This window comes from Anser cygnoides, chromosome 7, assembly GCF_040182565.1.
Source record: "Anser cygnoides isolate HZ-2024a breed goose chromosome 7, Taihu_goose_T2T_genome, whole genome shotgun sequence".
In the NCBI taxonomy this organism is placed as follows: domain Eukaryota; kingdom Metazoa; phylum Chordata; class Aves; order Anseriformes; family Anatidae; genus Anser; species Anser cygnoides.
The window spans coordinates 31,742,698-31,757,549 of NC_089879.1; the positions used below are offsets into that span (position 1 = coordinate 31,742,698).

Here is a 14,852-nt window from a genome sequence, read left to right on the forward strand (position 1 = left end):
TAAATCACTTTCGGTCAGGGCTGTATCACTGCTTTTAAGTTGTCAGGAAACAGATAATTTTTTGCTTCCCCGTAGTGTTCCAAGAAATAGTTCCTAGCTACACAGCAGAATCACACATCTGCATTCTATCTCCTAGTTTATGTCTAAATGATTCTTGCTCAGTCTACATAACAGCATTTAAAAATAAACCTTACGACAAGGAAGAGGGATGTCTCAATCTCCTCTTCCTTTCCCCTTATTCCAATTAAGATGTGGTTACACCTTTTTACTCTTACACAGGTTCTTGTACCATTCTTATTTCTGTAACATTTAACTGCTATCCAGTAGTGAAAGAAGAAACACAGCTGTTGTCTGTTTTCCCAGTTCACCTACTACATTTTGGCTGTTTCCCCCTGTAGCTGCATCCAAAAGGCGCTTTCATATCAACTTAAGAGGCACAGAGTGAGAGATTTTTTCAGGTAAAAATATGGGGAGGAAGGGAACCCTTTGTTTAGATCATTCTTTATCAAAACCTTCCTTTCAGGTTGAATTAGTACACTCTTACAGAAAAAAACACTTTTGCCAATGAGGGTGAAAAATAAATAGCAAAGAGAATGTGAAACACACTTGGACAGACAATTCCCTGTTTTGTATAATTTCATACCAGTCCTTCCTCTACAAACTATACTATCGGTATTGTGCAATACACAATGGGTGACAACCACAGAAAATGGGCAGTGTTGTAAGCAATGGCACATGCAAGACCATTTGGTCTTCTAAAGGTCAAAAGAACTCAAATGCAAGCTCACAATGGAGAGAAATTTCACTAGCCTACCTGACTGATGTCCCTTCTCTCCATGACAGTATTAGCTTATGTACAGAGCAAAGCTCATAATTAGTCCCTTAGAGACAGATGGTACCTTCTCAAAGTTTAGAACACGTTCAGATCCCTATCTTTCAAAAAAACCACATATTCCAGATCTTGTCAAAGAAACCCACTGGGAAATACTAAGCACAACACTAATTAAAACAAAAGAAAACAAAGACGCTGTCCTAGAAATAACTGTCCAAATTTTTTCTCCATTTTTTCCCAGTCAAAAAGGGATTTTCTAAATTCAAATGAATCCCAGAGTAATTAAATTCAAGTCATTAATTAGCTTTTGAATCTATCACTACCACCTAATAATCACTTAGTAGAGCAATAAAATTCACATCTAGTACTAGTACCTCTCGGCCTGAAAAATCCAGATAATTAAAGACAGAGTGAACACTTTATTTAAATGAACAACTACAGAAAAAAAATGACATCACCAACAGGCCTAAGCCTTGAAAAATGGAATCCTTGAGGAGCAAAGTCAACCAAATACCGAGTGACCTATTAGGGAGCAAAGCTCTGATGTTTTCAAACATCCAACTTCACTCTTCTTGCCATCTTCACCATTCCCACATGGATGCTAGAATAGCTCACATATTTTTATTGCTTATAATCATTTCTATTATGTATATATGCCTTGTTTTTAACATATCCATCTTTCAGATTATTTCATTCTTCTGCCAGAAAGCAACTCTGCAGTTGCATTTCACAAAGTCCTTTAGCTGCAGTTCACTGCAAAGTTTTCTGGACAGGTACTGTAAGTTATGACATGAAAACCAGAGATTGGTTTCAGTCCAGATCCAGCCATAGCAGCCTGTGTGTTTGGGATTTTTTCCCTGATTGCTTTGTTCATTTTTCTCATTCTGAATTAATTACGTTCAGTGAGATCTCTCAGCTTCAGCAGTAAGGTTTTCCTCCAAGAAAAACAAAGTTGCAGAATAATTACTTACATTTTTCTTTTGGGATACATTGAAAGCTAAACCATTCCTTTTCGCTTGAGAGGCAACAGAAATAAGTAATTCCTTTTCATGTTTTCCTAATGCATGTTATGAAGTGTTTTTTTTTTTTTTTTTGATTGTCTTTGTTTTTAAAATGTAAACAGCCAGTAGCCCAACCACCTTGAGGCTAGAACTCAGCAGAAGGCAGATACACTGATCGGTTCTGAAAAACAAAGCTAAAAACTATCAACACGTGTCTTGCTGGTTCCAAGCAATTCTTTAAAGCAATCACAGATTAAATGGAACAAGACTGCCAAAAGCCAGGAAGAATTATTAAGATTGTTTTATATAGGTGCTATCAAATAAAACAGATTAACTAGTACAGAACTGCTGACCTCAAACTGTGAAGCTATAAAGGCCTTAGGACTACTGAATTGCAAATATAGTTACAAGGGATTGAAAAAATGAGACTACACAAACTTTAGGATTACTAAAACTCCATGAAATCAATTTTTAGAACAGATATTGCTCTACTGACAATCATTTGTTTCAGGATACTTTGCTATTTCTTGTTACGAGATCAAGAAACTCTGCCAGCACGTCTGCTAAGTACCAATAAGGAGCAAATCATTGGTACATTCAGCAGTAGGATTCATTTTGAAGTATGAGCAAGAAGGAGCTAAATATCTACCAGAGATTCTGAATTGGCTCTGGTCAAAGTTGTTACAGGTTTTAGTCTGTTTCCATTCTCTTACACTTTTGTTAGCCCCAAAATGAATACAGCTTGCTAACCCACTGGACTGTCCCTGAACACTGAGCTGAGTAAGGCACTATATACAATCTCTCTCGCTCCTTGCTGTCTTTATGTACTAGCTCTATCCAGTAGATGTTCCCTACAAAGCCACTGAAGAAAATGCCAATATAAAAAATAAAACACTACAACACTTAATCATTCCTGTTTACTATCTCCTCACCCAGTGATAAGGCAGCACTCCCACTGTACTGCGTACAGTACTTTTTGCTGACAATGCTAAATGGAAGACATATTACAAGAACAAATACAGGTTTTATTAGAAAGAAAAACCAATGGCAGTATACTACAGGTTTTTACTAACTTCTAAAATAAGCTTGATGGCAATGCTATGGTGACCTTAATTACATGGGGATATCTGTAGGCTCAGCTTCTCCCCATCATACTTATCAGCACGTTTTATTTTCAGCGTGCTTTTGCAGTACCATCAGTTATTGTCTTCTAACAGTGCTTAAGAGATTTTATTAAAAACCAGACCAAAATTTGTGAGAACACAAATATTAATTTTGCCAATAATGCGCTCTCTCAACAGAAGCACATGCTCTAAGCCTCTTTTTCCATGATGCAGCTGGTGATTCCATATATCTTCCTTACAAGCTGCTTAAGGACAGCTGGAATTCAGGTCCTCAATCCATTAACCTACTGCCTGAAGCCAACCCAAAGGAATCCCTTCCTCCAGTGATACTGCACTACAAATCCCCAGGGTAGCCTGTGCAGACAAGTATAAATTTACCAAATATTGTTAGACAGCCAAAGAATTGCACAGGGATTGTGGGCACAACTGCTATGCTCAACTATCCTGGCTTCACGGTTGACTACATCCATGGGAACCAAACTATTTCCAAGCAAACTCCAGAATTACCATTTAGCAAGAACCATGTTAACAGTAAAATGAGTAAAAAATAAAAATAAATATATATATAGCTGCAAAATCTTAAAACAAAGAAACACCCCTATATTAAAAAGTTTGAAAATACTACAGATGGCAAAAGGGAAGGAGTATCAAAATTAGGTTACTTATCCAGGGTAAAGATGAGTACCCAGAGAGCTCTCCATATCTGTACGCAGCTGACCTGACCACCTAGTTCAGAGCTCAGTGCACTTTCTATTTGCCAGCACCATCTGAAAGTCAAAACCTCACAGAGGAAGGACACTAGCTTTGCCACATACTCTTTTCTCTAGGACAGCATTGTGTTAGGACAGACATCTTTGGGTGGCTGTGCCCAACTCTGTCTTTGAGGGTATTAACAAAATAAAACAGTTTTGCTCAGTTTTCTTAATTTGTCTAAACAGTACAGAACTGACAGATATGTAAACCTCACAGAAGACAATAGACTACTCGTACAAGCTTAATATGGATGTTTGATTTTTTGGGGGGGGAGTAATATTTTGACATACAGAAGTTGCAGGCAATAAGGAATTAGTGTACTCTTTTAAATTTTGAAAAAAAAAAAGGAATGTTAGAATTCATTCTCTGCATTCATGACAGATCTTGTAGCAAAACCTTTTAGCTGTTCTTAGTTAAATTTCAACAGATCTAATGCATGTACAAGCGTGTCAATTCTGAAGCTAAGATCCAGAGACTGACTTTGATTTGGGTTCTGATGTCTTTCATTCTGAAACTGCCAGGTACTACTGCTGCATACCAATCAGAAAAGTGCTTGCACATCATCCTGTAGCAACTTCTAGGATATGTAATCTACAATGTAAGACTTCTGAAAAGAAGTATTGTTCCTACATTTACTGAAATTGAGTATACTTTATGATAAAGGGCTGACAAGACCTTGATAAGCTTGTCTTCCCACATGTTCTACATGACTTTATAGCTTTTATGGACTGTTTCAAGTCATTTTTGATCTTTTCACCCCAGGAAGAGGTGCTTCTGTTTAGAGTTTTCCATAAAATATCCACTTATCACTTTACCTTTTTCATCCTTAATGCAGTCTTCTGAAGTTTAGTTAGATCCAATAATTTCTGTTTAACTGTGTATCTAATTAGAGTATAAAATACTCTAAAATATAAAATAAACCATAGAAGTTATTTTGTGACAAATGTGACAAAAAGTCTATTCAAATAGCAAAAGCCAAGTATGTCCTAATCACAATGGATAGCTATTGATAATGGATAGGTAGGTGCTATTCTAACTAACATCTCCCTCTCTAAAAAATATTAAATAGCCAGTATGTTGCTGAAGTCAATGCTACTTCCAGAGAATTAATGAAAGCATAGTATAATTCAATAGACACTGATTGATGGCCCTTACAGGTTCCAACAATGTATTTTTTAGCAAAACCAGTGAACCTTATCTTCCCAAACACAGGTCCCAAATTCTTAAAATAGAATAATATATCGGAATAGTTCTACAGGTATATTACCGATGGCGTTCTAATGTATTGCCTCTGTAGATGTCTTCTGAGACCATCTGTGTAAAAGTACTTTTGCATTGCAGAGGCCAAAGACTAAATTAACATGCTATGCCTTTTTCAGATGCTAGCAAGGAGGCTTTGGGAAGCTCTCACTAGTGTATAAAGAGCATTGGCAGTGTGGCTTTTTTGTTGCTACCAAGCAGTGAGCTAACACAGCTGGGAAAACAGTGCAGTACGTGTTAACTGTGAAGTTAGCAAAAATTCACTGAGGCTTCATCATATATAGTCTGATGGTTAGTTTCAAAACTCTTTCCACTAACATTATCTTCTCTTGAAGCACCTACATATTTGCTCTCTATTAATAGTGACACACAGGGTTTCAGGAAATGAGTAACAGGTGGCCTCCTGGTTCCCAGTACACTGAGTGATTGAGTACAGACTTGACTAAAACTCGATTCACTAAAAGTCTCGTCTTGGTGACTGGTTTCTTGATACGAATACTGATATTAGGAAGCTCTTAGGACACAAATGTGATCTCACTTTTTAGCATCATCTTGTCCTGAAATGGCTTATGAGAAGCAACACAAGAGTGAGTTTATACCAGCAACTCTTTCAGAGCACCAGAGCCAATGGTGCAATAATTGACGATATCCTTCAAAAGGATAGCTAGAGGTTAACAGATGCCTTTCATTCATAAAAATCTATGAAATAATGGAAGATTTTGCTTTAAATGCTCACATTAACAGAAGGCAGCAAGACTTCTCTTAAAATATAATGTTGTTTACAGCTTTTGTTAGTCTTCCAATAGTCTTTTTGAGCATTTTCTTTAAATTATGTTGGTGAATTTGTACTGCAGCGCAAAAATTAAAACTGTGTCACTTTGTTGTCTAGAACAGACTGATGACCCAGAAAGATGCTCTGCATTCATTTTAGGAACTGCTTTCCTTCATGTTTCTTCTCAGCTTTATTTCTCATGCACTAACAAATTTTCCACTATCAACTACATTTAATGTTTACATCAAACAGAAAGAAGCTCTACTTTGATGTGTTCTCATGACAAGTAGCAGGTCAGAAGAATTGATCAGGAATAACCTAGCAGAATTTGTCTAGACTGCAATGTTTTCTGCATCCTAAAAGTTTTATTTTCTGGTAAACACAGGTCCTCTGGAGCAAGAATGATTCCAACACAACAGGAACAGGGTTCACAGATAACATCCTTAGCTGACAATCATTCCTTACTAGACAACTTTCCTCTATCCTCACCTTGAAAAATAACAGCAACATAATTAGCAGACACTTCTCCAAAGTTAAAACATCCCCAACACAAGGAAAGAAAAGAAAAACAAACATAAGAAAAGAAGAAAAAGAAAAAGAAAAAAAGAACAAGAAAAAAAGAACAGTTTTCCCTACAGTTTTTTTTTTTTTTGCTATATTCACATGCTACTTTAGAAAATCCATGACAGGCATGTTCCTATAATATTATTTCTTGAGCATTTGATTCAAAATACAGGCAATGGTATCTATTCAGTGAGTGTGAGGTTGTTTTTTTAGGATTATACTAACAACCGTTTATTTTCTACGCAGGTATTTCTACTACACATTCTGCGCATCAGTTGTTTTGTTTTGTTTTAATATAACACCCAGGTTGTGTGATGTGAAATCCTTCTTACAAAACTGTTTCATTTTTAATATCTGCTTTCGAGTCCCTTAAACTGCTGAGCAAGTTGAGGTAAAAGAAATATTTGAGACTCATTTTTCCTGAGTTATGATATATTGATACTGTAGTGGAAAGCTCTGAGGAACAAGGAGGTCTATCTCCCAAAAGCATTAGGAGCTCTTGAATTGTTCTTCAATTGTGTAGCACTTGAAAGTACTTCTCCTAAACATTAGTCTGGAAAACACATGAATCTACTGGTGTCACCTATTAAGCCTATCTAGAACAACCAGAGATTCTGAAACTTTCATCCGTGTGCAACTCCACAGAACAAATGTATCACAATGAATACATACACCTCTTTAGACCTCTTTAGCACCCAGACCCTTCATCGGGTAAAAACGTTCCAATCATAAGCCACCCTGCCTGGAGTATCATGTGCATGTTCCAGCACACAGTGAGTAAACTTGTGGCTAATCCCACCTGCATCATCATCTGCTTGGCAGGATGCCATGCAGGCAGTGACAATTCATCTTCAAGATGAAGATGACAACCTAGGACAACAAAGGATAAAAGGGCATGGGAATTAGCCCTTTCCAGTGAGAATGAGAAAGGACTATTTTATTTCTTTTAGAAACAAACAAAAAACAACTATGCAAACAGAATTTAACTAATTGGAAGAATCTGTCCAGGTATGATAATGAGTGTGAATAGAATAGGAATAAAATAGTGAGCGAGATGGAGTAAAAAGTATTTTTCAGGCCAGATGTGGGAGGCAGCTTAATACTACTGAAATGGTAGAGGTGAGAGTGACAGAAAAGCAGGTGAGACCAGCAAGAGGGATAACGGAGTGGCATATCTACTAGAAAAAGGAGGGAAAGACTATGGAGGAGTAAGAACACTGTTCTTTGCAGAGAGGAAAAGTCCAGGAGTCTAGACCCTTTATTTCTTAGAAATGTTACGGAGAGGAATCTCTGAATTCTTAGTCATATAGGACTGGAGGAACTGCAAAAGAATAGTGGCTTCTGTGAGATCAAAGATTAGTCAGCCGTTACAAAGCAGCAGGGAGCAGGATTTTAGATGAGATGTTATTTCATTAAAAACATCAGGAAGGACCCATCCCACATGACTCTGAAAGCACCTTTGATTTACATAAGCTAAGGAGCTAAGACTTTGGTTTTTAACCAGTTCACAGCAGTTCTTGGCAAGAAGGCTTACACAACAGTAACTTTCTGAAGGACAACCTAGAGAAAAAGCAGGTGACTCCTAGTGACTAATAGCTCCCCGTGTCAGCTTTGGGGGTAGCACACCGACAGCCACCTTCCTATCTGAAAGTGTGTGGTGCCAGTATGTTTGACAATTTGTAGCTTACAACAGCTACAACTCACAAATAGCAGGTCCATGCCAGATGCCAACATTGTTCTGCCACGTTTATGTGGTACAATAATTTAGTACTAGGTATAACTATCTAGAATGCAAACAAGATATTTAAGAGTATGTAATTTTACTAGCTTCCTTCAGCAAGAACATAATTAAAATGTCCCTTTGAGGGAGCCCTGGAACTTCAGGAATTTGATGCTTAGTTAAACTTACCTTTAAAGCAATAATACTTTTGTATTATATGCCTGACTTTCAGTACAGTTTTGCAAAATAGTGAGATCTGCGTTTGCTTTAGAGTCCAACAAGACACACGTGTCCTGAAGGACCAGCGTATCGGAGACAGGAGGTCATCCTGGCAGATGGCACTGAACAGGAGCAGAACTATGCAGTACAGATCAGCACATCCTCTCAGGCTGCTGGCGTTTCAGTGAATTACAGAAAGTTTTTATCAGTACATTTTTGGCTTTGGGCAGTTTGCCATTAGAAATAGAACTAGTGAATCAATAAAATTTATGTCTTACAATCTGCACGATATTAATGATAAGTCCATCCCCTCTCATTTTCGGAGCTCCTTTATAATTTAACACAGCTGCAGGTGTCGACTTTGGAGATGACTGACACAGCTGAAGAGGAATTTGAATTGTTCCCGTGTTCTGCATAAGCTGAACGGCTTGAACACCTCTCTTGTTGTCTAGGAAATGAATACAAAATTAAGTTAAAACTTTCACAGTGCTCTCACTGAGCTATTTTCAAGGAGTAATTCTTTTCAGGTCAAAACAGTCTGAAACTAGGTCTTGGTCCTGTTCCCACTTTCTCCACAATTTATTTTAGTTACGAATGCTCTTCAGCATTTTTTTTCCCCAAGTAACATGGAAAGAGAAACAGAAAGATTTCAAAGGTGTCTTATCCATGAGAAAACATACCAAACTTCTTTTGAGGCATGCTGACTTCACAGTCCATACCTAATTATTTATGTATTCCATAATCATATCTCCATGGAAAAGAACGTGTCACATCCAACTCAGCTTTCAGAAAGGTCTCTAGCAGCTGAAGGCCGTTTTCCCCATGTTCCTTTTAGTTTCTTCCACAATTCAACGTAAGAGGGCACAGAAAGGAAGAGACATTCTACTACAGTATTATTATTTGTCCTCCATTGGCTGTAACTTTGTCCCCCAACCAATGTGTTTCCCCATCACTGCACTGCATCATTACAGTCATACTGTTTGGTTAGATTAGTAGGACATTAGGCACCAATCCTTTGCAAAAGACTTGCAAGAGAAAGACTTCATCTCTTGGTCGGGACCTCTACAGGCTACTGTAAGAAAATTTATATTGCATTTGTATACAATCTACAAACGTGCTGTTTGTATTTCCTAAACACAATATTGAATCAAAAGACTAAATATTAACTTTTTTTTTGAAGCTTGCACGTAGTAAAGAATAAGAGGCCACAGAACTGCAGAAAGGCAACACAAAGGAAGAATAAAAGAGCAGAGACCCATGTCAACAATGGCAGTATGAAATAGGTCTTCAGACATAGTAAACTTCTGAGTCAAATTCTCTTTCAAAGATTTGTAACCACGTATTGTAAATACTTGATGCAGCCAATGAAAATACTCAGAAATGGCAAGGCTGGCTAGTCCCTTTTTGTCTTGCTGTGTCCTTCTTTGCAATCTGTTATGAAACTAGATCCCTAGAAAGTAAGATTGAAAGCCAAAGGAAGAAGTGTTCCCAGGCAGTTACATTTGTGTTTTAAAGCCTGCTTTAGGCCTGGTAAAGCTTAGCAAAACAGAGCAAGAAGTTAACAACTATCATTGTCAGATTTTTCTGCATCTGCCTTCCACAAATACAATTATTTAACAAGGAACTGTCACTCCCAAAGTGAGCATTAGAAAAGGGAAAATACAGACCTTTATCAATGTTTTACTGTACTGAATTATGTAAACAAGGCATTTTTGAATCATCGTCCTTCGATATACACCTATATTTCAAATGTTATCACAGTCTGACATAATAAGACAGGGAAGATAAAGCCTATGTGGGATCTCAGTAAGACCAAGGTTTTCTTTAAAGTCTTTCTCATCAGGTACCTTTTCTAGGTCCAGCTTGTACCTGCAGCCTACTCCATAAGCCAGTTATATCTTTAACGTTGGAAGCTAGAAAAAAATAAACAAACTGAATGAATACTAGGGCTAAATACTAACTAGAGATAATACTAAACTGCCATACAGAAATAGAGCACAAAGTCCCCAAAATACTGGACAAAATTTTGATATCTGATATCCAAACCCCAGACTTCTTAGCTTGCTGTCTAAGCTAATATGCAGCTGTCTACTGTCAGTGGTCAAAGAATACATTGGTAGGAAACTAAATATTGCAAAAAATGCTGAATGAAAAATGTATAAAATTAAACCGAGTTTAAATTATTCCATTAAAAAAGAATTTTGCGAGTGATCACAGAAAAGTGACTTGTATGATAATGTTTCAGATGGAAATCAGCCAAAATAGCTTGGCTATATGAATAAATTTCATGTAAATGTTATCCTAAAGAACATTTTTGCAAATATTGTGCTCAATATTAGACCTTTATAATGAGCTACCTGATGAAAGAACAGAACTGCTGTTTGAAGGAAAGCTGTCATTTATCAAGTGATAAAATATAATAACTTGCATGTTAAATGAGATCTTTTAGTAAGCTGTTTCAAAATAATTGGCTAACACAAACCTACCAAAAGAATCTAATCACTTTGTTAGGTTAGTGTGATCACTTACAAGATCATTCAAGAATCAGTGCAATAAATGAATATTTAACAATATTCATTACTCCACTGAGCTCATGAGAATATTTCAGCTCTGGGCATCATAGCCTCACAATTTTACCATGAAAACAGTGACGGATCAGTGATGAATTAGAGCTACCCTGAAGCATGGGACATGATTCCACAGCCCCTTTTTACAGCAGCAAGACACATCACACATTCAGCTCTTCTGAGATTGCCATTTAATAGTTGCCTTCCATTTGCAGATTCCTTTATAGAGTGTGAGGTGGTAGTAAAAAATTACTCACTTGTTTTTCAGTATCCTGACACCCACCAGTGTTATAAGGTGTCTTTTGATGTGAACAACAAGGCCTAATGCATCAGTCCCCCTAAATCCTCCATCTCATGGGATTTGGATTTGATTACATTCCCAAAAACCAGAGATGGAATTACCAAATTCTTCATTAGCTGTTGTGACAGTAGGCACATACTAGGCAAGACACTCAGACGCAGTATTTACAGGCTATCATTATTTCTTAATTGCAGCGCTATTCAGGTTGAAGGAGCTGTTAATTCATGGTCTCGCAGATGTAACTGCACTGTAGTACATTACTAAATCACCCAATCCACAGCAGATAATTTTAACTGTTTCTTACTACCAATGAACGTCAAGTCCCAGAGCAATGGTGATACCAGACACGTTTTTTGTGAGCTTCCAGCTTGCCTTTAAGAGCACACTGATTAGATCTCTTCTGAGCACATAAGTCATGTTGTCAAAACACTAGCAATTCACCTACACAGAGCTCCAAAGTATACTCAACCCTGGCTTTCAAATGCTGTGGAAAATTCTTCCAGGTTAGAAATGCTGCTTGATAACAAATATGAAGGAAAGGGCTAAGGTCAGGAAATCTCTCATTGGCCTATTTCATTCCCTTGCGGGAGGAACTGTACTTAGACAACCTTAAAAATCAGTACATAAATCCTGAATTAGTCAGGGATAACACCGCAAGCACCGTCATCAGGAACAGCACTCTTTACACAACCATTGCAAGACAAAAGCTTTATTCAGAGAAAAATCTCTGCCAGAGAAAAAGAATCTGTTAGAGTTGAGAAATATCAATGCTTGAGGCCTTTATTATCTCTAAATTTTCTGTTCGATCCCCAGGCTTCAGTAATTGATCTGGGAAGGAATTACAAAATAGCTAACTGCTAAATATTCCTGATATGAAAAACATGACAGAAAAAAGTGCATTGCTATAATTAATCAAGATGTGACAATAATAAAAAAGTTTCATGGAAGTCACGTGTAACCCACGACCACTTCTTAACTGTGATAGAAAAGTTTATTTAAAAGTATTTTAAAACTCAGTGTTCTGTTACTCATCAAAACAGTTTAGCTGATAACCATGACAGACCTCATAGATATTATATAAATGCACTTACATTCACATAATTTCACTATGCTTTATTCTTTCCCTTGTATGAATCCAACAGTTTCATGCTAAAAGTAGACAAGCAACAAAAGAATTTGTACTCCCTTACAATCACTGCAATGGACACACGATACTGCATTTCAGAGCCTGAACAAAACATCCAGTAATGTCAGAGAAAAGCTCGGTGCTACATTTGCAGGAAAACATTCGATGGCATAGTACTGAGGGAACATTTATAGCAGATCATAGTTTATAAAATGAATACTACTTGGAATTGCTGCTGTACCACATGGTCTTTATTGATTGATGAAATTTGGACTACTCTGGTAAAAGCTTCTTTGAACAAAGAAGCCTCAATTACATGAAACTGCATGTAAGACACTTCTTACCAAAAGCGTGGCCAAAACATTGCTGCTAGCAGAGCAAAAAAGTAACTATGAATTCAGACCATGAATAAGAAAAAAGCTCACTAAAGTACTTAAGAGCAGGTATAAAATGTTTTAGACTTAAAACAATTGATGCAAGCTAGAACAAGATCCAGAGCCTCTCATTCTAAAGGAATCCCTGTGTCCTATGTAGCAGCCTAGGTTGGACCACAAAGGCAAGCAACAAAATCAGACCTCGAGTATTCATAAACGGAAGAAATACAGGTGATATGAAAAATGGTATACAGATCATTGATTTTCTTTAGAGATATGAAAGAACACAAATCACTGTCTTGTTTCAAGAAACAAATGTAGTTTAAGTTATTTGTGGTAGGTAAGAGTGGATGAAGAGAAAATCTTGCCCTGACATGTTAAAAACTATTTCAGCAAAACAGGGAACTACGGATCAATAAGTCCTCCAACCTCAATATCAATAAGTATGATGGAAACAAGCCACATTTATGGGAAGTTAAGTGAAGTCATGTCTCTCTGGGCTAGATCTAAAAATGTCTTGTCTGAAATTTAGGCATCCCTCCCCGAATCAGGCAGTCTCTAACCTGAACTCCCTCAGATCAAATACCTCCTTACTTTAAAGGCCCCCATGCCTGTAGAGATGCCCAGACCTGCTGGCAGGACTGAGCAGCATGATAGCTAAGCTCTGTTAAGATCCATAAACCAAGAGTTCGTATGTTTAAGGACCAAGGACTCTTTTGAATCACTGTTATCTGAGCATACCTACACATGCCAAAAGGACTAGGTTAGACACTGAATTCAGCTACCACATTTGCAGGAAAACTGGGCAAACAAAATTTGCTCCTCTGGCTGAGAAAATTTTAATCCACATCTCCTCTTCCAAGACAAACCCCTAAATTAATCACACAGTGCACCAGAAAGCCAACAATGCTAAGAAAGCTTAAAGTCAATTAAAACATGAGCTGCGCAAACTGAAGTCAGACAACAAATGTACTTCACTGAAGTTCAGTTTAGCAATGCAGAGTTTTAAAACAGAACTTCACTAAAGTAAAAGAGGATTGAGGTAATTTAATAGCAAGGTACCATAGAGCTATCAACACGTCATTTACAATAAATGCAAAAACTGCATTGATCACTGAATACTACAGGAGCCGGCTGTGATATTCAGTGTAGTCTTCACCAAGTGTCATGTCAAAGACAGTACTAAAAATGTGGCACCAGGACAAAAATGCTTCAGCAAATGAGATTTTCTATGTTTATGGCTTAGAGGATGGTCTGTCTTAAATTTCTGGAAGAGTTTCAGACTGCAACCCAGCACAACAGGTTGCAGTTTCCTGAGGAGGAAATTTTTAGCAAATGAAAACTCAGTGCAAAGCTTTGAGGAAGGCAGATGTTCGAGCCAACTTTTCAACACGCACACTTTTTTTTTATGCCCAGATTGAGCAATTCTGCTACTCTAGTTTTGAGATTGTGAATTCACAGAACTTCTCCAATTCCACAGAAATTTAGTCTTACAGCATCATCTTTCATAAATCACAACATTCATCGCCAGGCTGGGTACTAACTCTGAATATGAATATGATCGTCAGCCGGAGCATTTCCTACCCTAAAACAGGGACCTGTTCACACATATTCACAGTTACCAAGATATTTATCTTTAAATAAATTCCATTAATTTAACATGTTAAACATTTGTGACATGTTTGTGACAAAAGACACCACTACAGAATTCAGCACCATTTACCTCTGTGGTCACAGAATACAGCTCACAATGCTGCCTGACACCACTGCGCAGAGATGTGTATGATCCTTACTTCATTTCTGTTTATGTCAAACTCTGCCTGTCTGGCTCTATTTACAGGTATAACTCCCTCAGAGTTGACGCTAAAATTTACTCAGCTTACCGTTAGGTTATAGTGATGAAAGGGATACCATTAAAAAACAAAACAAAACAACTCACATGAAACAACAAACCCAGCAATTCCTACAGCTGCTTCTTCACCATACTATTTCAGGTTTATGACTGCAGCATTTATGCCACCCAAAATGGAGGATCACACACTACATCTTTTTGTCTCCCCATAGTTCCTTTAATTAGAACTCATTACATTAATAATACTTAGCTGGTAATAATGTTCATCACCTATAAGCCATTATTTTCAAAGCAGTGCATACATAGCACATTAAGCAATTAATTTCCAGTACAACTTTATGGGACAAAAATTTGATCTCCCTTTTAAAGACAAGAGGAGGTGCATCA

The 14,852-nt window shown here is 37.3% G+C and overlaps 1 long non-coding RNA gene across 2 annotated transcripts in view; it reads right to left on the minus strand.

Annotated features, from left to right (window-relative positions):
• LOC125184106 (uncharacterized) overlaps positions 1-14,852 on the minus strand; it is a 324,641-nt gene that overhangs the window by 236,638 nt on the left and 73,151 nt on the right. For both annotated transcript variants that reach the window (XR_010832907.1, XR_010832908.1), the window contains exons 2-3: positions 10,093-10,158; positions 8,524-8,693 (exon numbers count right to left, since the gene is read on the minus strand). This is a non-coding gene — a long non-coding RNA (uncharacterized lncRNA). The remainder of the gene's footprint in view (positions 1-8,523; positions 8,694-10,092; positions 10,159-14,852) is intronic.